The sequence below is a fragment of the Myotis myotis genome, unplaced genomic scaffold (assembly GCF_014108235.1).
Source record: "Myotis myotis isolate mMyoMyo1 unplaced genomic scaffold, mMyoMyo1.p scaffold_m19_p_3, whole genome shotgun sequence".
NCBI classification, from domain to species: domain Eukaryota; kingdom Metazoa; phylum Chordata; class Mammalia; order Chiroptera; family Vespertilionidae; genus Myotis; species Myotis myotis.
In genome coordinates, this window is record NW_023416335.1 from 100127845 (window position 1) to 100152120 (window position 24276).

The 24276-nt window shown below is 41.0% G+C and overlaps 2 long non-coding RNA genes and 1 other non-coding gene across 3 annotated transcripts; all 3 read left to right on the forward strand.

Moving 5' to 3' along the window:
- LOC118649773 lies at nucleotides 1–12393 on the forward strand. Its single transcript, XR_004965734.1, has 4 exons — nucleotides 1–60; nucleotides 4491–4678; nucleotides 9989–10353; nucleotides 11939–12393. It is a non-coding gene; the product is annotated as an uncharacterized LOC118649773 (long non-coding RNA).
- Nucleotides 6820–7667, forward strand: LOC118649772. The gene is made up of 2 exons (XR_004965733.1): nucleotides 6820–7379; nucleotides 7562–7667. It is a non-coding gene; the product is annotated as an uncharacterized LOC118649772 (long non-coding RNA).
- LOC118652314 lies at nucleotides 7420–7497 on the forward strand. Its single transcript, XR_004966565.1, has one exon. It is a non-coding gene; the product is annotated as a small nucleolar RNA SNORD47 (small nucleolar RNA).
- Nucleotides 12394–24276: the final 11883 nt, after the last annotated feature.

Here is a 24276-nt window from a genome sequence, read left to right on the forward strand (position 1 = left end):
AGGAAAGAGAAAAGCATACTGAGACTCAGAGGAGCTGCGGTGCAGAAGTAAAGTACAGAGGTATGGAGGCGCACGCGGAAAGGGCTGGCAGCTGAGGACATGGTTGTCTTTTTCAATCAGTAGGGAGTCTCAAGCTCTGAGCTCAAGTTCTGGGTGAGTCTCTGGGGACACAGACTACTATGGGAGAAACTGGACTGTCTGGCATTGGTCAGAACTCGAGGGCAGCTTTCTCTCGGAGGTGCTTGCAGCGGTTGCTGGGACACTGAGAAGCAGGGCCTCTGAGGGCAGCCATAGCTGCTTGCTCCGCCCTGTTGATCCCCTGGGACCCCGCCCCGCCCAAGCCGTGCACTGGCTTCTGCATATGAAAGGCCTGGCCCTTTGCAATCTGAAAATTACGTAACAAACTTGCAGCTGGCCCAAGGCCCCACAGCAACTTGCATTGCTTAACAACTGAGCTCCTGCTGGGTAGCCTCAGGCAGAGGCTAGATTAGCACCTCCTTAGAGATCCAGGATCCAGTGTGCCCAGTTGTCAGAGTGGGCCCATCCAGATTGCAGCTCCTCGGTCCATAAAGGACACACTCAGGGGGCAGAATCAGTGAGCACCAAAGCCCCATTGAAACAAGTCTTGCCCCGGAGGGGTGTTTCCAGCACAGAAGTTCTCCCACTGCAGACATAGCTGATTCTCATAGCCAATTGGTCTGGAGGTCAATTCCTCCCAGTGATACCTACAACAATCAAGGATTAACTACAACAAGACTGTGCACAAAGCCCACAAGGGGGTGCAACAAGAGTGTCCACCTCAGGTAATTGGGGAGGCTGAGCCACTGGGCCCTATAGGACACCTAGTACAGAAAGCCACTCTATCAACACAGGGAAGCATAAAAAATGCAGAGACAAAGAAAAAGGACACAAATGACAGAAATGGAGGAAAGCAAACTACTGGATATAGAGTTCAAAACCACACTTTTAAGATTTTTCAAGAACTTCCTAGAAACTGCCGATAAATTTAGTAAGACCCTCAAAAAGTCTGGTGAGACCGCCGATTAATGTAGTGAGATCCTCAAGAAATCTAGTGAGACCCTCGAGGTTATGAAAAAGGACCAACTAGAAATTAAGCATACACTGACTGAAATAAAGGATATTATGCAGAGTTCCAACAGCAGGCTAGAGGATCTCAAGAATCAAGTCAACAATTTGAAATATGAAGAAGCAAAAAACACCCAACCGGAAAAGCAAAATGAAAAAAGAATCCAAAAATACGAAGATAGTGTAAGGAGCCTCTGGGACAACTTCAAGCATACCAACATCCGAATTATAGGGGTGCCAGAAGAAGAGAGAGAGCAAGATATTGAAAACCCATTTGAAGAAATAATGACAGAAAACTTCCCCTACCTGGTGAAAGAAATAGACTTACAGGTCCAGGAAGCGCAGAGAACCCCAAACAAAAGGAATCCAAAGAGGACCACACCAAGACACATCATAATTAAAATGCCAAGAGCAAAAGACAAAGAGAGAATCTTAAAAGCAGCAAGAGAAAGACAGTCAGTTACCTACAAGGGAGTACCCATACGACTGTCAGCTGATTTCTTAACAGAAACTTTGCAGGCCAGAAGGGAGTGGCAAGAAATATTCAAAGTGATGAATGCCAAGAACCTACAACCAAGATTACTTTATCCAGCAAAGCTATCATTCAGAACTGAAGGTCAGATAAAGAGCTTCACAGATAAGGAAAAGCTAAAGGAGTTCATCACCACCAAACCAGTATTATATGAAATGAGGAAAGGTATCCTTCATATAATTGCTATTTATTTTTACTTTTTCTGAACATTCAATACATGTTCTTTTTTTGTATGTATGTTTAATTACATATCTGTCACATAGAATATAAAATCTGTCATATAGCAATGATAAAACTTTGGATAAAATAATGCGCATTTTAGTTGTGGGAAAATAATTATATATACACAGTTAAATTTAATAGATCTTAAGGTATCCTTTAAGAAGAGGAAGAAGAAGAAAAAGGTAAAGATACAAATTATGAACAACAAATACACATCTATCAACAAGTGAATCTAAAAATCAAGTGAATACATAATCTGATGAACAGAATAAATTGATGATTGTAATAGAATCAGGGCTATAGAAAGGGAGTGGACTGACTATTCTTGGGGTGGGGAAGGGGTGTGGGGGATGCGGGAAGAGACTGGACAAAAATCATGCACCTATGGATGAGGATGGGGAGGCTGGGGGGGGAAGGTGAGGGCAGAGGGTGGGGTGGGAACCGGGTGGAGGGGAGCTATGGAGGGGAAAAAGAGGAACAACTGTAATAATCTGAACGATAAAGATTTAATTTTTAAAAAAATAAAAATAAAACAAGGTGAAACACTGCCAATCCTTGAGATTCTGCTTCCTGGCAATTGTCAACAGTTTGGCTCAAATAAACGTACAAAAGGTCTTTAAAAAAAAAAAAAAAGAATCTTCTTTCTTTCCCTTTTCTCTTCTAGTATGTTTATTATTATTATTTTCTGTCTTTCTTTATCATGTATTATTCTTGTTCTCTTTTCCCTTTCCTAAGTCTCTTTCCTCTTGTGGTTGTTTTTGCTGTTGTCAGTTTCTTTAGTATATTTTTGTTAGTTTTTTTTTTTTTTTTTCCCTTGGTTGGTTTTGTTTTGTCCTATCAGCACCAGTACAACAACTCACATGATGTGATCTGGGTTGAGCCTCACAGTTAGCCAGCCTGAGAATAGATCTCACTTAAGAATGCAACAACAGTCAAGACCCAATTACAACAGGAAAGCCCAAATAAGCCTCAAATTGGTCACTCCTAGAGTACCCAGCTCAGGAGTTTGAGAACACACCAATGGGTACCACAGGACTTTTACTACAAAAGACCACCCCATGAAGACTGTGAGACAGATATATCTAATACATAGAAACAAACACAAAGAGACAAATAAAATGGGGAGACGAAGAAAAACATCCAATTAAAAAAAAAAGGAGGAAAAAACAAAAATCGACCTAAATAAGGTGGACATAAGCAATTTATCAAACACTAAGTTCACTGTAATGATTATAGAAATGCTCAAGGAACTCTTGGAGAACTACTGGTAACTACAAGGAACTTAATAGTAACTACATGAGCATGAAAAAAGACATAGAAACCATAAATAAAAACTAGCCAGAGCCTGTCCAGCATGGCTCAGTGGGTGAGCATCGACCTATTAACACAGAGGTCATGGTTCAATTCTGGGATAGGGCATATGCCCGGGTTTCAAGCTTGATCCCGAGTGTGGGGTGTGCAGGAGGCAGCCAATCAATGATTCTCTCTCATCGATTTTTTTTTTAATATATTTTATTGATTTTCCACAGAGAGGAAGGGAGAGAGACAGAGAGTCAGAAACATTGATGAGAGAGAAACATCGATCAGCCGCCTCCTGCACACCCCCCAACGGGGACGTGCCCGCAACCCAGGTACATGCCCTTGACCGGAATCGAACCTGGGACCCTTCTGTCCGCAGGCCAAGGCTCTATCCACTGAGCCAAACCAGTCTCGGCCTCTCATCGATTTTTAAAAAATTCTTTATTGTTGAAAGTATTACATATGTTTCCCTTTCCCCGAGTGATCTCTCCCAGCCTGCCCCTGTCCCCCAGCACAGGCCTTCACACCCATATTGTCTGTGACCATATGCATGCATATGCATGCATACAAGACTTTTGGTTGATTTCTTACCACACCTTCATACCCTCCCCTGCCTCCCCTCTGAGGTTTGATGGTCTGTTCAATGCTTCTGTGTCTCTGGATCTATTTTTGTTCATCAGTTTATGTTGTTCATTATATTTCACAAATGAGTGAGATCATGTGATACTTATCTTTCTCTGGCTGGCTTATTTTGCTGAGCATAATGCTCTCAATGCCCATTCATGTTTTTGCAAGGGGTAAAAGTTCTTTCTTTTTTACAGCAGCGTAGTATTCCATTGTGTAGATGCACCACAGTTTTTTAATCCACTTATCTGCTGATGGGCACTTAGGCTATTTCCAAATCTTAGCTATTGTAAATTGTGCTGCTATGAACATAGGAGTGCATATATACTTTCTGATTGGCATTTCTGATTTCTTAGGATATATTCCTTGAAGTGGGAGTACTGGGTCAAGTGGGAATTCCATTTATAATTTCTTTGAGGGAACTCCATACAGTTTTTCACAGTGGCTGCACAAGTCTGCATTCCCACCAGCAGTGTATGATGGTTCCCTTTTCTCCACATCCTCACCAGGACTTGTCATCTGTCGATTTGTTGATGATAGCCATTCTGTCTGTTACCACAATTACCTACCTGACTAAGGGCTAGATGTGTATCTAAAATTGAATAAAAGGTTGGCAAGGCCTGGGCACAAGTGGAAGTCCTTCCCCTTGCTTCCCGGCTGGCCCCCAATATTTCCAAATTATTATTTCTTGTCTCATCTCTGTCATTTGTGCGCGGCCCTTCTCCAGATCCCAAACCCTGAACCACGCAGGACATGGCTCACATATCTGGCACCTCAACAAGGGACATCTGGAGTAGAAGATATCACCTAGAGCGAAAAACCAAGTTTCACCAGCAAGGTGGGGAAAATTCACCGTAAAGGTGATGAAAATTCACTGCAAGCAAAGCCCACAGTCAGCTGCAGAAATCATGATCTGTAAGTAGGGTGGGAACGTCTTTTTTCAGCCAGGCTAATGGGGCAGAATTTGGTTAAAAAGTAAAAAATTTATTGTAGACTTTTGGCTTGCATGCTTAAGAATAAGGGAATTAAAGTGTCAGAAGGTATTCTCTTACAGTTTTTGCATGGTATTGTAGAACATAACCCTTGGTTTCCTGAAGAAGGTACATTAGATCTTGAATGTTGGGAAAGAGTGGGTCAGAACTTGAAAAAAGCTCAGCAGCAGGAGATATTTTAATTTACCAATTAGCTTATGAAAATGCCAATGCTGATTGTAAGAAATGCCTGACACCTCTGAGAAAAAAATAGTACCATTACAGAAATGATTCGAGCATGTCAGGACATGGGGTCAAGCACTTTTCAAGCAAATTTACTCGCTGCTGCTGTAACAGTGGGGAATAAAAGGTGTTATAATTGTGGAAAACCAGGACATGTTAAAAAAGTATGTAGGCAACCAAGAAGGACACAAGGTGGTGCTCCAGGGAAAGGCACGAGCATTCTGCCTCCAGATTCAATCAATGCAGCTTCAACCTCTTTTATGTCCTAGATATTAAAAAGGAAATTATTGGGTACTTATCTATTAATTATTATCTGTCTTTGTTGTTTATTGTTAGTTTATTAAGCATAACTTTAATTTAATAAGAAAGAAATGATAGGTGGCCAGGCAATTGCTGAGTTTCCCCAGAACAAACAGAATGCGGGAATGGGGAGAGAGAGAATATGAGTGGTACACATGGCCAATAATACAGGTTCTAGGAAAATTCCCTAGACAAAGGGAAATAATTAAAAAATTACTAGGTCTTTTGGCGATCCTGTAAAATAGGCGCCCACTCACGAGTGTTATTAAAAGTCTCATTTTTGCCATGTTTTTATTTCACAGTCCTTCATTTAAAATTTAGACAAATGAAACATTTCCCAGAATTTAGGGATGCACCATGAATAGAAAAGCAAGCTTAAGAAAACGCGCATGCTCTGCCTGATTTTGGGTGACTTCTTGAGCCCCACTCTTTTCACGGATGCTACAGAATAAACAAGACTTTTTTCTTTAAAAAGATAGCAAAAAATGACACAAAGAAAATATACAGGCTGTATTTGGACAATAGGATTAATGTTTCCATAATAATGATAGTTCTTATAAGTACCGCGCGCTAACCGATTGCGCCACTGGAGCTCCGGCAGATAGTTCTTGAATAATAATGTACCGCATTCCAAGGTCGACTCCCAAATCTTGGAGGCACTCCTGTTTTTATAAAATAACATAAAAATAAAAGTCAATAAGTTAGCTCTGTTATAAAATTTGCCAAAAGAAAATGCAATTGGATTGTAATTGGCTTTGAGATCTTAAAGTTGTTAGAACATAAATAATAAAAATAACTAAAATAAAGTAAAGCTTTTCAGTAATAATATATTAATGGTAAAGGGTCAGTCACTCTTCTCCCCATAAAAGTGGAGAAGTCGGTGGCGGCAACAGAAACCTTACATGTTATCTCTAAAGAAAAATGTGGTGGTTTAAAAATTTCCCCTCCCCTTGCCTTTTTGCCAGAAACATAGTTTTCTAAAGCGTTCTGTAACTTAAGACTTTAGAACATTGCTGAATTAAATAATAAAAATTATTAGATACCTAGGTATTTTAAAATAACAAGATACTAAAATATTAATCTAAATTTGCCTCATATGAAAAATCTAGAGGATAGAATTGAATCTATTAATTAAATATGCCTTGTATTTTATTTGAATATATCCTTAAAAATGTAAAAGTATTACTAATTTAAGAAATACTAAGTATTTAACTTGCCACCTAAAACAATTAAAGCTTCTAAGAATTTAAATTAAATTGGGAGAAATTATATAGTTGTGTTAACAAAATACATTAAGTTTAAAAATTCATTTTTGAGAAAAATAATTCTGATATTTTCCCTGAAGAAATTAATAGTTCAAAATATATTGTAGTCTGTGTGATAAAATTTCAACCTAAAATATAATATTTAATATGGTCTAATTAAAAAAAGGATTAATTCTATGGTCTGAACAAAATTTTTTATATAAAAACTGGTTTAAATTTAATTAATCTCTTTTAAAATAATTACAAAAGGTGTGTTGATAAATGTCAATCTAAAAAATGTTTATCTGGCTACAACAATCATAACCTCAAAAAGGGAATTGGCCATGTTCCCACAAAACATTCTGGGAACGTGCTACACCAAACATTCTATGCGGTAATGGAGGATGAATAACACATTTGGAGAAGTGCAGGTTAATAACACTTGGTGAACAAATTTTTATGGCATATAAATCTGTAGATGATACCTGAATTATTTAGCTGTCATATTTTAATTCATTAAATTTAATTTTGTACTGAGATTCACAGCAGAACTGAAGTACAGTTCCCATATACCTTGTAATTGCACACCTCATGATCAACATCCAGCCACCAGAATTAGCCTTTTGTTAAACTTACGGACTTAACACAAGTACACATACATAATTGCCACCCAAAGTCCATGGTTTACCTTAGGGTTCATTCGTGGTGGAACATTCACCATTGAGCTATACAGAAGGTGCTCACTGCCCTAAATGTTATTTTTCCAGAAGTTAAAAATGTTGGTAGGGTATATTTCTAATAAATGTCCTTTTTTTTCAATCTTTAAACAGGCAGACCTGAAACCCTGGAGATTTCCAGGTAATATATGATACTTGTTATATATGATAAGTTAGAATGTAACCAGTGATGTAGTGATTCTGCCAAATGAAATAGGATGATATCACTCATAAAACCGTTCCATTTTTATTCTGAGGTTACGTTACTGACAAACATCACACAAGTTCTTTTTACCATGATTAATGTGCATTCTTTGCTTTCAGGCATTTATGATAGCGGTCATGGCAACTGGCTGACCTTTGAGAGGCAGCTGGATGGATACTCATGGGATAGAAGATCAACTTTGAATTTTAATAAATTTTTATAAACAAAAAAAAAAAATAAATAAATAAATAAATAAATAAATAAATAAATAAATAAATGCTGTTTACTTATAATTATCATTGAAAAATTAAAGTTTAAATATTGTATCCACACTAATAAAAGACAAAGATGCTACTTGACAGTATCTTCGCTATGCCCAAGCCACACCCACCAGCCAATCAGAGCGACTGTATGCAAATTAACCCAACCAAGATGGCAGCTGGCAGCCACGGAGCTAGGGCAAGCAGGAGGCTTGGTTGCCACGGCAATGGAGGAAGCCAAGCTTCCCGCCAGCCCTGGCCAGCTGTGGCCTCTGCAAAAGGCAACAAAGTTTCAATTATAGAAGCTAAATAAATCCCAGATACCTGCTTCCAGCCAGCCTCCACTGGAAGCTTGGGTGGCTGGGGACTGTGGCCAGCCTGCAAACAGCCATCAGCCCCTCACCCAGGCTGGCCACACCCTCAAGGGGTGAGAGTCCTCGCTGTGGGGCTTGGCCAGCCTGCAAACAGCCATCAGCCCCTCACCCAGGCTGGCCAGGCACCCCAACAGGGACCCCTACCCTGAAGGGGCTATGGCCAGCCTGCAAACAGCCATCAGCCCCTTACCCAGGCTGGCCAGGCACCCCACGGGGGACCCCCACCCTGATCCAGAACACCCTTCAGGGTAAACCAGCCGGCCCCACCCTTGCACCAGGCCTCTATCCCAGTGATGGCAAACCTTTTGAGCTCGGCATGTCAGCATTTTGAAAAATCCTAATTTAACTCTGGTGCTGTGTCACATATAGAAATTTTTTGATATTTGCAACCATAGTAAAACAAAGACTTATATTTTTGATATTTCTTTTATATATTTAAATGCCATTTAACAAAGAAAAATCAACCAAAAAAATGAGTTCGCATGTCACCTCTGACATGCATGTCATAGGTTCGCCATCACTGCTCTATCCTATATAATAAAAGGGTAATATGCAAATTGACCCTAACAGCAGAGCAAATGGGAATGACTGGTCACTATTACACACACTGACCACCGGGGGGCAGATGCTCAATGCAGGAGCTGCCCCCTGGTGGTCAGTTTGCTCCCACAGGGGGTTAAGTTTGCTCTGCTCAGCCACAAGCCAGGCTGACGGATGCCAGTACAGTGGTGGTGGTGGGAGCCTCTCTTGCCTCCTCAGCAGCGTTAAGGATGTCCGACTGCAGCTAGGCCTGCTCCTCGCTGGCAAGTGGACATCCCCCGAGGCCTCCCAGACTGCCAGAGGGATGTCTAACTGCCAGCTTAGGCCCAATCCCCTCAGGGAGTGGGCCTAAGCCAGCAGGTGGTCATTCCCCAAGGGGTCCCAGACTGCAAGAGGGCACAGGTTGGGCTGAGGGACCCTCCCGAGTGCACAAATTTTTGTGCACCCAGCCTCTAGTATTTTTAATAACTGAAGGTATTTACAAGTTAATAACAGAAAAAAAATTAAAGTAAAAATACATTTTTAAAGGACATAAATGGAAGGTTTGAAGATTAATCTAAAAGTATAAAATTTATGAAGGTTATGTATATAATGAAAAAAGAACAAGGATAATTTTTAAAATCTCTTCAGCTACGAAGTAAACTAAAAATTATTGTTCAAGCATTAAATCTCACCATTAATGAGACACCATAAATAAAAAGAAAGTTACTTTTGCTTGGAATGTATGCATGGCAGCATTGGCCAGCATCCAAAAAGCAACAAATTTTGTTGCTCGGTTTAAAATAAAGAAAAAGTTTTTAAAAGAAACTCCCTAAATGTAGCTCAAAGATCACTCTGGGAGGAAATAAAGGGAAATTCCCTTCAGATATTTAGAAACTGTAATTAAAAGTCAATATATTAGGCCTTAAAAAGTAAAAATACAAAAAGAATTGTCTTAAAACCTTAAATGATTTTCAGAAATTATTAGGGGACATTAATTTGGTTAAGATCTTATCTAAAAATCTCTATGGAAGAAATGACAAATTTGTTACTCAGTTAAAATAACTCAGTGACACAAGCTATCATTTCTAGCAATTTTGTAAAAAGTTGAAAATTCAGCACACTGCAGAATTTTCAAAGCCGCTTAATATTATTTAAAACAAAAAAAGGGGGAATATGGAGAAATCGCCTGTAAGTAGACTACACCAAGCCTTAATTACTTTAAATTTTTTCACTTGTGATGCCAATGGCAAGACACCCATGGAAATACACTGGTGTCAGAATAAGCCAAAGGATAAAGGTCTCGTTAAATGGGAGGATCCTGAGTCTGGGATATGGGAGGGCTCCGATCCCCTCTTAACATTTGGTCAAGAATATGCTTATATATTTTCAGAAAATTTCCCCAAGCCTGTGTGGATTCCGGCAAGAAATATTAAACTTCAACATAGATCTGAGGGAGGAACTGGCCAGGTTAATGAGGACCTTGCACCTGGAGCCATGCCTTACAGCTGCAGACAATCAACTACCCCAGCCGCAGACACCAGCAGCTTCGAACAATCCATTGAAGATAAGGAGTGGGAGGAGGACGAGGAGGAGGATGGCGAACAGCCCAGAGGTCACCTGGGGCATGGTGAAGAAGACAGTCTAGAAAGCTGAGCAAATTTGTGAGGAGACCAGAACCCCAAGAATGCCTGGGAATGTCTTTCTTGCTGTGCTTGCAGTAATCAGCTGTGCGGTAATAATACCGGTGGCAAATGGGTAAGTATTTTGGACTTATGTTCCTGACCCACCATGGGTAAGACCCCTTACGTGGGCTGATCCCCTGTCTAATGTAGTCACCAATAATACCAAACACCTTGGTCACCCAGGGGAACCACGGTGGGGCAAGGAAGTATATGGGCAAAGTATAATTACACAGGTGTCGCCACCCAGCTTCCCTTTTGTATGACACAGAACCAAACCACTGCTCCTTTGTATGTAAAATTAAAGAGAGGCTTCTGGCTAGCATGGACACCAAAGGTAGGGGAAGAAAAAGCCCAAATATGTCTACTATCACTACTTGCTCCGGGGAGAAGTGCAGAAAATGTAACTGTACTAAGACACTCCCCCACCCCCACCCCACCAAGCCATTATGTAAAAAGTCTTATGAATGGCACCCCACTGAAGAAGAAATTAATTGACAAGACTGTTATAGTGATTACTCTACCACCAGAAAACTTAATAACAGTTTTTCCTTTGTGGATTGGAGCCCCTACGGGTCTGCATATAGTAACAATCGCACCCTAAAATGGAAGGGGAACACACCCTATCTATATGTTGAAGCTAATCATTCCATTTCATGGAATGGAGGAGGATTTGTTGTATCTCAATTACAACATGACAATTGGCCACTACAGAATACGCAATGGAAATTAGCTGTTGCACTTGCACCTATTAAATGGTATAGTTTTAATTATAGCTCAGCTAATTCTATTCATACCCTATGGAGAACTCCCAATAAGACAGTATTTGCCACCACCTGTGTGTTTGATCCATTTTTACTCCTCTCAGGCCCCATCCAGATGCACCTTAATGTTACAAACCATCTGTATGAGGTGTCATGCACAGGCTGCACATTATACCATTGTATTAATTCTACATTCCAAAAGGATTCCCTCATGATTTTGAAACAACCGGCTTTCTCTTGGGTTCCTACTAACCTAACCGAGCCTTGGGAATCTCATCAAACCTACAAACTGTTACATGATCTGGTAAAAATCTTAAAAAGACAAAAAATATTTCTTGGAATGTTAACTACAGGAATCTTTGCCCTGGTAATGTTACTTACTTCTGTGGGCATTGCTGCTTCATCCATGATACAAAGTGTTCAAACTTCTCAGTTTGTACAAGTTAAGGAAAATGTAACTAAGACGTTGTCTATACAAAAAAGAATTGACAGCCAGTTTGAGATTGAATTGTGGGCACTAAAGCCTACAGTCTTGTGGATGGGTGATAAAATCCACAGCCTAGAGCAAAGAATATCCTTGCAGTGTCATTATAATTTTTCCCAGATTTGTGTTACCCCCCGTTCCCTATAATAGTACCTTACACCCTTGGGAATCAATAAAAAATCACATTCTTGGTGCTTGAGGTAAAGGTAATACAACCCTTGATATTTTAGAATTACAACAGCATATTGGACAATTATCCCAGGCAAACTTACAAACTAATTCCTTAGATGCCTGGCAACAATTTAAAAAGGACATGAAAGAATTTAACCCCTTCCCCTGGATCTCATTACATTTGCCTCTCAACATAACCACTATTGCTTGTCTCATTTTTGTTCTCATATGTTTATGTCTAGTCTGCAGATGCAGAATGAAGAGTTTTAAAAGGACTCGAATCCTTCAGGCGGCATTCACTTTTCAAATTTTACTAAGAAAAAGAAAGATGTAGGAAGCCACCCATTGTCTTCACTATCAGAGAAGTGTAAACAAGGAGCCCGGAACACTGGTGAACCTTGAGTCTTGGCAAGGGCCAGAGCTATGCACCAATTGTTTAGTCCAGACAATGGTGGCTCAAGCAATTTCCTGACCAAATAGTCTCAGAGTAAATCTTTCTAATATTTACTGACCTTTAAGATAGTCTGTTACCACAATTACCTGCCTGAATAAGGGCTAGATGTGTATCCAAAATTGAATAAAAGGTTGGCAAGGCCTTGGCACGAGTGGAAGTCCTTCCCCTTGCATTGGGCTTCCTGCCTGGCCCCCAATATTTCCAAATTATTATTTCTTGTCTTGTCTCTGTCATTTGCACGTGGCCCTTCTCTAGATCCCAAACCCTGAACCACGCAGGATGTGAGTCATCACAGTTTACCTGCTTAATTAAGTTTATTCTTGGTATTCTTACTTTTTTTGTTGCAAGGGTAAATGGGATTTTTTTAGTTTCTCTTTCTGTGAGTTCATTATTGGTTATAAAAAAGCCATAGATTTCTGCATGTTAATTTTGTATTCTGCTATGTTGCCAAATTCATTTATTAAATATAGTAGTTTTTTATGGAGTCTTTAGGGTTTCCTATGTACAATATTATGTCATCTGCAAATAATGACAATTTTACTTCTTTTTCAATTTGGATGCCTTTTATTTCTTCTTGTCTGATCACTATGGCTAGCAATTCCAATCCTATATCAAACAGGAGTGGTGAAAGTGGGCATCCCTGTCTTGTTCCTGTTCTTAGGGAAAATGGTTTTAGTATTTTCCCATTGAGTATGATGTTGGCTATAGGTTTGTCATATAAGGCTTTTATTATTTTGAGGTATGATTCCTCTATTCCCACTTTGCTGAGTGTTTTTCTTTTTTATCAAAAAAGGTTATTGGATTTTATCAAATGCTTTTCTGCATCAGTTGATATGATCATGTGTTTTTTTGTGTTTCAGTTTGTTTATGTGACATATTATGTTTATTGATTTGCAGATATTGTACCAGCCTTGCATCCCAAGAATAAATCCCACTTGGTCATGGTGTATGGTCTTTTTAATATTTTGCTGGATCCAATTTGCTAATATTTTGTTGAGAATTTTAGCATTTAAGTTCATCCGGGATATTGTCCTGTAATTCTCTTCCTTTGTAGTATCTTTATCTGGTTTTGGGATTAGGGTAATGCTGGCTTCATAGAAAGAGCTTAGAAGTGTTCCTTCCTCTCGAATTTTTTGGAATAGCCTGAGGAGGGTAGGCTTTAGTTCTTCTGTGAATGTTTGGTAAAACTCTCTTGTGAAGCTATCTGCACCAGGGCTTTAGTTTGCTGGAAGTTGTTTTTATTACTGCTTCAATTTCTTCAGTAGTTATTGGCCTATTTAGGTTTTCTGATACTTCCTGATTGAATTTTGGAAGATTGTATTTTTCTAGGAATATGTCTGCTTCATCTAGGTTGTCCACTTTGTTGGAATAAAGTTGTTTGTAGCATTTTTTTTTTTTTACAATCTTTTGTATTTCTGTGATGTCAGTTGTTACTTCACCTCTTTCATTTCTGATTTTATTTGGGTCCTCTCTCTGTTTCTTGGTGAGCTTGGCTAGAGGTTCATCAATCTTGTTTATCCTTTCAAAGCACCAGCTCTTGATTCTATTGATCTTTTGTACTTTTTATGAGGAGGTGAGGTCTATGTAATTTCTTTCTGCTTTGATCTTTATTATTTCCTTCCCTCTACTTACTCTGGGCTTTTCTTCTTGCTCTCTATTTCTTTAAGTTGTAGGGTTAGATAATTACCACTTTTTCTTCTTTTTTAAGATAGGCCTGTTGTTTTTTTCTACCTTGTCTTCCAAGTCGCTTCATCAATATTGCTTGCAATTCCTTCCAGTGAATTCTCAATGTCAGGTATATTATTCTTTGCTTCTGGCTAGTTTTTTAAATATTTTTAAATTGATTTCAGAGAGGAAGGGAGATGGAGAGATAGAAACATCAATGATGAGGTCCAAAAATAGCAGCCAGCAGGCCAGCAGTGAGGAAGAGAGTTTGAGTGAGTAAAGGAGTGAGAGGGGAGGGTGTGGACATGTGGTGTGTGTGGGGGGGTGGGGTGGGGGGGTGAGCGAGAGACAGTTAGCTCTTTCAGGAGCCTCAGGGACTGGTGGATCAGGCTCTCCTGGATAGGGACCACCTGCTACCTCCATAGGAAGTCCCAGGCCTGGCACGGCTCTAGCACAGAGCCCATGCCATATTGAAGAGGGACACAGCAGAGGCCAGGAGTGCAGCCACACCGACACCCAGACTGGCCTCAGACACCACCCCAAACTGGCCAGCCATAACTCTCAAGGGATCACTGTTGCAATCCTGCAGTGAGTGGCACACTACCTTGCCATGGCTTCCAGATGTCTGCAGTGAGCAAAAGCCAGACATGCAAATGAAGGGATGGGAAAAAAATTCCAAGCAAATGGAAAAGGAAAAAAAAAGCAGGGTTAGCAATACTTATGTCTGACAAAATAGATTTCCAAACAAAGGCCATAAGCCCTAGCTGGTTTGGCTCAGTGGATAGAACATCAGTCCATGACTGAAGGGTTGGGGGTTCAATTCCAGTCAAAAGCATGTACCTCAGTTGCAGGCTCGATCCATGGCCCTGATCAGGGCATGTGCGGGAGGAAACCAATCAATGTGTCACTGTATTCATGCTTCTTTCTGTATCTGTCTCCCCTTCCTTCCACTCTCTCTAAAAATCAATGGGAAAATATCCCTGGGTGAGGATTAACAAAAACACACACACACAAAATAAGGCCATAAAATAGACAAAAATGGTCACTACATAATATTAACAGGATTGTTCCAACCAGAAGAAATAACCCTGGTAAACATATATGCACCCAATATAGAAGCACCTAAATCCTATATAATAAAGAGCCAGGGTGTAATGACCGTTATGACCTAAGGCTCGACCAGACCGGAAGTCAGTGCTGGGTTGCCGTGCCTGCGGGTCGGTCCTAGGTGGGAGTCAGTCCCGGTCCTGGCCACGCCAGGCGGAAGTCAGTCCCAGGTGGGAGCCAGTCCTGGGTGGGAGCCAGTCCGGGTGGAAGTCAGTCCTGGGTCATGTAAGTGGAAACTGTAAGAAATAGAAACAAGGCAGACCTATCCCTCCACATGGGGAGATATTGGCAGAAGAATAGCATGGAGCCAGAACTCCCACCATCTCATAACAATAATGAATACCCATCCCCCTCCCCTGACACACACACCTACAAACCTTGGGCCAAGTGGAGAACCTGGATTTCTACTGTCTTCTTGAAATAATGAGGTGACATCTCACCCTTCCCTTACCAGAGCAATATCAAAGCAAAGCCAGATGAAACAGTGTTGAAAAAGATCCAGAGTTTCATAATGCTCAAAATTTCTAGGTTTCAATTATCAAATTATTCATACAAAGAAGCAGAAAGAGCTAAAACTGAATAAAAAAGATAATAGATACTAACACTGAGATAGTAGAGATGACAGAGTTATTTGATAATAAGTTTAAAGCAACCATCAAAACAATCTTTACATGAGTGATTTTGAACATCCTTAAATGGGAAAAAAAGAAAGTTATGGCAAGTAAATAGAAAGTCTCAGCAAAGAAAATGAAGCTATAAAGAAAAACCAAATGAAAATTATAGTTCAGTAGAATATAATAACTGAAATAAATAACTCAGTGAATAGGCTCAAAGCAGAATGGATGGAACAGAGGAAACACTCAGGGAACTAGAAAATATAACAATAAAAATATCCAATGAGAATAGGGAGAACATGGGATTGAAAACAACAGAAAAAGATCAGAACCACAGGAACCAGTGGAGTCATAACAACAACAAAAATAAATAAATAAATAAATTGATAAATAAATAAATAAAACTGTAACATTTGGCGTTTAGGAAGAAATTAAAGGAGATGGAGCTGAAAGAGTACTTGAAGACTCTTCTAATTGGTCAAAAGACAGAAACCCTCAACTTTAAGAAGGTGACCAAATACAAAATGAGAGAAACCCAAAGATATCAATACCCACATCATATTCAAACTTCTGAAAAATAAAAACAAAGAAAAAAATCTTGAAAGTTCTGAATGACAAATAACACTTTATCTATAAGGAAAAAGTAATTCTCATGACAATAGGTTTTCCATTAGAAACCATAAAGTCTAAAAATAAAAGAACTGTCAACAGAGTACTGTTTCCAATGAAAATATCCTTCAGCAATATGGGGAAAATCAAGGCACCTCAGAAATGAGAAAACATAAATGTAAACAAGAATTGATAAAGAATAATATCCAAATCTCAAAAAATAGATGAAATATATTTAATATAGTCTATCCAGGTAAACTCAAATTTATTCCTCCATTACTTACTTACCAGGATAGCTAAAATTAAATAGACTGATAATATTAATTATTGGCAAGTATCTGCAGGATCTGGATCTCTCATTCACTGCAGGTGGTTGTATAACTTAAATAAAAGGATGCTAAACTGTATCTACTAAAACTAAACATATGCCTACAGCGTGACTCATTAAATTTACTGCTTTTATATATCCAAAAGACATGAGCAGATAGGTCCTCAAAATCATATGTGAAAGTATGTTTAGCGTACCTTAATTCATAATATTTTTAAATTAGAAACAACTTACAAATCTGCCTACAGGAAAATGGAAGAATGGTAGTAAATTCAAATAATAGAATACTACACACCTAAAAAAAAGGAATAAAATCCTGATATGAAGAATAATATGGGTTAATTTAATTTCATAGATTTTATCTTGAGCAAAAGAAGTGAGACACAAATGAGAATACATCATATAAATCCACTGATATGAGTTTCATGAACTGATGGTACTATCAGTGATTATAAAGGTCACAAAATTAAGAAATTCTGAGGGTAGTAGTCAGAAAGGGGGATGAAAGAAACTTCTAAAATCTTTAAAAAGATTCTGCATCTTATATTGGGTGTTACATATGTAAACAAGTTTGATCTCTACATTTACGTTTCATGCACAGGTGGAGTTAAATATAGGTGTTTTCTAGCACTGAAAGTCGCTTATTATTTAAGCTTGGGTTCCTCAACTTTCAGAGTCCATGCTAATCTCCATTATGTCATATTACCATTGAAGATAAATAGTGCCATCAAGATCTAATTCTACAGCTCACTAACCCTGAAAAATGAAAGAGGATTTATCCTGATTAAGAACTCTGAAGAGAGACATACCTTGAAGGAACACAAAACGGACATCATCCAGAACTACAAGAAGGCTGGCTGAGTATAAATTCTACAACTAGAAGGAAAGAAAAGCACACTGAAAGCCAGAGGAGCTGCGGAAGTAAAGTGCAGAGGTACGGGGGCTCGCGCGCGCGGAAAGGGGCTGGCACCTGAGGACGCGGCTGTCTTTTTGAACCCGGAGGGAGTCACAAGCTCCCGACGGCTCTGAACTCCGGTTCTGGGAAGTCTCTGGGGACCCAGGATTCATACGGGGAGAAACTGGACTGTCTGGCAGCGGGCGAACTTGAGGGCGGCTTTCCCTCAGAGGTGCTTGCAGCCATTACCGGGACACTGAGACGCGCGACTCCTTAGGGCAGGGCTAAGGATCTGCCATAGCTGCTTGGTCCGTCCTTTGATTCCTTGAGACCCCGCCCCACCCAGGCTGCGGCAGAGGCTTTTGCATATGAATGCCCCGGCCCTTTGCAACCTGATAATTACCTAACTTCAGCCGGGCCAGACAGACCCAGAACTTCCAAGAGAAGGCCCAAGGCCCCACAGCGGCTTGCATTGCTTCACAGCTGAGCCTCATCAGGGTACCTCCAAACTCCAAAAAAGGAAGGGGAATCTGCAGTTCTCTTCGTAGCTCCTGCTGTGTAACCTCAGGCAGAGGCTAAATTAGCACCTCCTTAGATCCAAGAGCCAGTGTACCCAGTGGTCAGAGGGGGACCATCCAGATTACAACTCCTCAGATCCATAAGGGACACACTCAGGGTGCAGACTCAGTGAGCACCAAAACCCCACTGAAGCAAGTCTTGCCCCAGAAGGGTGTCTCCAGCACAGAAGTTCTCCCACTGCAGACACAGCTGATTCTCACAGTCAATTGGCCTGGAGGTCAATTCCTCCCAGTGATCCTACAACAACCAAGGCATAACTACAACAAGACTGTGCATAAAGCCCACAAGGGGGTGCACCAAGAGTGTCCACCTAAGGTAACTGGGGAGGCTGAGACACTGGGCCCTACAGGACACCTAGCACATAAAGCCACTCTATCAACACAGGGAAGCAGCCAAAATGCGGAGACAAAGAAGAGGTCACAAATGGCAGAAATGGAGGAAAGTAAATGACTGGATATAGAGTTCAAGGCCACGTTTATAAGGTTTTTCAAGAATTTTATGGAAACCGCCGATAAATTTAGTGAGTCCCTCAATAAGTATAGTGAGACCCTGGAGGACATGAAAAAGGACCAACTAGAAATTAAGCATACACTGACTGAAATAAAGAATAATTTACAGAGATCCAACAGCAGACAAGAGGATCCCAAGAATCAAGTCAAAGATTTGAAATACAAAGAAACAAAAATACCCAACCGAAAAAGAAAAAAGAAAAGAGATTCCAAAAATATGAAGATAGTGTAAGGAGCCTCTGGGACAACTTCAAGCGTACCAACATCAGAATTATAGGGGTACCAGAAGAAGAGAGAGGGCAAGATATTGAAAACCTATTTGAAGAAATAATGGCAGAAAACTTCCCTTACCTGGTGAAAGAAATAGACTTCCAAGTCCAGGAAGCGCAGAGAACCCCAAACAAAAGGAATCCAAAGAGGACCACACCAAGACACATCATAATTAAAATGCCAAGAGCAAAAGACAAAGAGAGAATCTTAAAAGCAGCAAGAGAAAGACAGTCAGTTACCTACAAGGGAGTACCCATACGACTGTCAGCTGATTTCTCAACAGAAACCATGCAGGCCCGAAGAGAGTGGCAAGAAATATTCAAAGTGCTGAATAGCAAGAACCTGCAACCAAGATTACTTTATCCAGCAAAGCTATCATTCAGAATAGAAGGTCAGATAAAGAGCTTCACAGATAAGAAAAAGCTAAAGGAGTTCATCACCACCAAACCAGCATTATATGAAATGCTGAAAGGTATTCTTTAAGAAGAGGAAGAAGAAAAAGGAACTCTTACCATTTGCCACAGCAGGGATGGAACTGGAGAGCGGATAAATACCACATGATCTCACTCATTTGTGGAATATAATGAACAACATAAACTGATGAACAAGGACTGATCCAGAGACGGAGAGGCATTGATTGGACTGTCGGGCCTTGGAGGGAAGGTAGGGGAGGGTGGGGGTAAGGGGGAAAGATCAACCAAAGGACTTACATGCAAGCATATAGGCCTAACCAATGGACACGGACAACAGGGGGGGTGAGGGCATGGGGGGGGGGTAGAGGGTAACGTGGGGACAAGGACACATATGTAATATCTTAATCAATAAAAAATATATTAAAAAAAAGAACTCTGAAGAAATCATACTAACAATTCAATATAATTCACCAAATATTATGCAAAAAAATCATCTCAATTGGAGTACCATTTATGATTCAATAATTGGAATTTAAGAGGAAGTAAAAGAGTAGGTCTTTTGTTATTCTCATAGTTTGTGGACTCAGTAGTAATACTGATAAACTATTGAAAAAGTAGGTGCTTACTTTTTCTACAAATATTTAAATTGTTTGGGTAATCCCGAAAGACTGTACATTTTTAGCCTAAACATACTTTAATATATTTTATTGTTAATTTTAGAGAGGAAGGGAGAGGGAGAGAAAGATAGAAACATCAATGATGAGAGATGCCAGAGTCCATTCATTGTCTTCACTAGCTGAGTTTAGACAGAGACCCCCAAAAGCTAGTAACCTTTGAAGTCCTAGCAAAGGTCAGAACTGTGCACCACCCAGTTAATCTAGGAATCACCCAGTTAATTTAGGTAATAATAGTTGAAGCATCCCTACCTTAGTTCACTTAATTCCTTAGATATTTATGTAGATCCTTGTTGATTATTGTTAATCAGATACTCTGCCTATTCCTGGAAATCTATTGATGAGCTAATCAGATACTTTGTCTATTCCTGGAAATTGTCTACTGATCTGTGTGTCATTGAAACCTCCTTACCCTAAGGGCTACTCCAGATCAATAAAAGATTGGAGCAGCCTGAGCATGGGTAGAAGTCCTTTGGGACTTGTCCGCCTGGTCCCCCAATATTGCAAAATTATCTCTTGTCTTTTTCTCTTATTTGTTGTGCGGCTCCTCTTTCAGATACTGAATCCTACTCCACGCAGAACATGGAGGGAGTCTTATTCGACAGAGAGAGAATCATTGATCAGCTTTCTCCTGCATAACCCACACTGGGGATCTAGCTTGCAACTCGGGCATGTGCCCTGACCAGGAATTGAACTGTGACTTCCTGGTTCATAGGTTGATGCTCAACCACTGAGAAACACCAGCAAGGCAGCCTAAACATACTTTAAAAAGTGACTGTCATATATTGGGAAATGAGACATTAAAGTAATATGTAATCCTATATAATAAAAGGCTAATATGCAATTTGACCAAGCAGCAGAATGACAGGTCACTATGACATGCACTGGCCACCAGGGGGTAGACTCTCAACACCAGAGCTGCCCCTGCTGGTCAGTGCACTTCCACAAGGGGAATGCCACTCAGCCAGAAGCCCTGAGCCAGGCTCACTGCTGGCAAGTGCAGCAGTGGTGGCAGGAGCCTCTCCCATGGGGACCGGGCCTAAGCCATCAGTCAGACATCCACCGAGGGCTCCTGGACTGAGAGAGGGCACAGGCCGGGCTGAGGACACCCTCTTCCCCAAGTGCATGAATTCTGTGCACCGGGCCTCTAGTATATTATAAAAACTCATGGAGGACATTAAAGGAGAGATCATCAGCAATACAATCACAGTAGGAGACTTTAATACTGAACTTACATCACTGGATAGATCTTTCAGACAAACACACTAGATGAGGTAAATTTAATTGATATTTACAAAACATTTCATCCCAAAACTACAAAATATACATCCTTCTCAAGTGCACATGAAATATTCTCAACAAGCTGGAACTAAGATGGCAGCATAGGTAAACACCGGAGATTGCTGCCTCGCACAACCACTTCAAAAATAGAACTAAAAGACGGAACAGACATCACTCAGAACCACAGGAAGGCTGGCTGAGTGGAAATTCTACAACTAGAAGGAAAGAGAAAAGCATACCGAGACTCAGAGGAGGTGCAGTGCAGAAAATACAAAGGTGCGGAGGTGCGTGCAGAGCGGGCTGGCAGCTGAGGGCGCAGTTGTCTGTTTCAATCAGGAGGGAGTCTCGGGCTCTGAGCTCCAGTTCCGGGCGAATCTCTGGGGACCCAGACTCATACAGGAGAAGCGGGACTGTCTGGCATTGGTCAGAACTCGAGGGCAGCTTTCTCTCTGAGGTTTGCAGCAGTTGCTGGGACTCTGAGAGGCAGAGCCTCTGGGGACAGGACTGAGAGCAGCCATAACTACTCGCTCCACCCACCCTGTTGATCCCCTGGGACCCGCCCTGCCTGAGCCTTGCACAGAGGCATTTGTGGGATAGCCTCAGGCAAAGGCTAGATTAGCACCTCCCTAGAGGACAGAAGTTCTCCCACTTCAGACACAGCTGATTCTCACAGCCAGTTGGCCTGGAGGTCAAATCTCCCCCCAGTATTACCTACAACAATCAAGGCTTAACTACAACAAGACTGGGCACAAAGACCACAAGGGGGTGCACCAAGAAAGCATAACAAATGCAGAGACAAAGAAACAGGACACAACTGACAGAAATGGAGGATATAGAGTTCAAAACCACACTTTTAAGGTCTCTCAAGAACTGTCTAGAAGCCGCCGATAAACTTAGTAAGGCCCTCGAAAAGTCTGGTGAGACCACTGATAAATATAGTGAGATCCTCAAGAAATCTAATGAGACCCTCGATGTTGTGATAAAGAACCAACTAGAAATTAAGCATACACTTACTGAAATAAAGAATATTATACAGACTCCCAACAGCAGACCAGAGGAGCGCAAGAATCAAGTCAACGATTTGAAATACGAAGAGCAAAAAACACCCAACCGGTAAAGCAAAATGAAAAAAGAATCCAAAAATACGAAGATAGTGTAAGGAGCCTCTGGGACAGCTTCAAGCGTACCAACATCAGAATTATAGGGGTGCCAGAAGATGAGAGAGAGCAAGATATTGAAAACCTATTTGAAGAAATAATGACAGAAAACTTCCCCTACCTGGTGAAAGAAATAGACTTACAAGTCCAGGAAGCACAGAGAACCCCCCAAAAAAAGGAATCCAAAGAGGACCACACCAAGACACATCATAATTAAAATGCCAAGAGCAAAAGACAAAGAGAGAATCTTAAAAGCAGCAAGAGAAAGAAACTCAGTTACCTACAAGGGAATACCCTTATGACTGTCAGCTGATTTCTCAACAGAAACTTTGCAAGCCAGAAGGGAGTGGCAAGAAATATTCAAAGTGATGAATACCAAGAACCTACAACCAAGATTACTTTATCCAGCAAAGCTATCATTCAGAATTGAAGGTCAGATAAAGAGCTTCACAGATAAGGAAAAGCTAAAGGAGTTCATCACCACCAGACCAGATTATATGAAATGCTGAAAGGTATCCTTTAAGAAGAGGAAGAGGAAGAAAAAGGTAAAGATACAAATTATGAACAACAAATATGCATCTATCAACAAGTGAATCTAAGAATCAAGTGAATAAATAATCTGATGAACAGAATGAACTGGTGATTATAATAGAATCAGGGACATAGAAAGGGAATGGACTGACTATTCTTGATGGGGAAAGGGGTGTGGGAGATGCGGGAAGAGACTGGACAAAAATCGTGCACCTATGGATGAGGACAGTGGGTGGGGAGTGAGGGCGGAGGGTGGGGTGGGAACTGGGAGGAAGGGAGTTATGGGGGGGAAAAAGAGGAACAAATGTAATAATCTGAACAATAAATATTTAATTAAAAAAAAAAAGAAATATTCTCAATGATAGACCACATGTTAGAACACAAAACAAGTCTCTACAAGTTAAGAATACAAGTCATATAAGCATCTTTTCAGATCACAGTGGCATGAAACTAGAAATCAACTACAGTTTCTTTCTTAAATGTATTTTTACTAGTGGCCCAGTGCATGAAATTTATGCACGGTGGAGGGGGGAGGACGGGGAACCCTTGGGGGATGTCCAACTGCTGGTTTAGGCTCCATCCCTGGGATCCCCCTAACTGGCAGCCGGACATCCCTCTTGCAATCTGGGACCACTGGCTCGTAACTGCTCACCTGCCTGCCGACCTGATCTCCCTAACTGCTCTCCCTGCTGGCCTGACCCCTCTAACTGCTCTCCCCTGCCAGCCTGATTGTCCTAACTGCTCTCCCCTGCCAGCTTGATCCCCCTAACTGCTCTCCCCTGCCGGCCTGATCACCCCTAACCACCTCTGCCTCGGCCCCGCCACCATGGCTTTGTCCAAAAGGACATCCAGAAAGTTGTCTGGAAGCTGTTTGTTCTAATTAGCACATTACCCTTTTATTAGTATAGATTGATTTCAGAGAGGGAGGGAGATAGAAACATCAATGATGAGAATCATTGACTGACTGCCTCCTGCACGCCCCACACTGGTTATCAAACCCATAACCCAGGCATGTGCCCTGACCAGGAATTGAACTCTGGGCCCTTCAGTCCTCAGGCAGAGGCTCTATCCATTGAGCAACACTGGCCATGGATACACTTTCCCTTTCCACTGGGACGTATTCCACTGGGACGTTTTGCTGGAGCTGAAACACTGAAGCTGTCTCACTGGGGCAGAGTGGGGTGCAGTGGGTTGGAGTAGGTGAAGCCCCCTGAAAGCTGGAGAGGGGCCTTGTTTAACAGCCAGACTGTTTCATGGCTGTGCTGCCTCGCAGTTGAATGGCCACACTGTTGGGCTGTGTTACTGTCAGTGGGAGTTTACACAACTGAACTGTCTGCACGGATAGCTTCCTCCTCACCACACCCCCAAGCTGGGGGTTCCTCTTAGGGTTGAAGTGACACCGACCACCCTTGGTTAGTAGCCCAATCGGCCACTTTGGAAAGAAGTGGGGAATCCTGATTTTACGTGAATGCTCCAATTTCTTAAGTTGGCAAC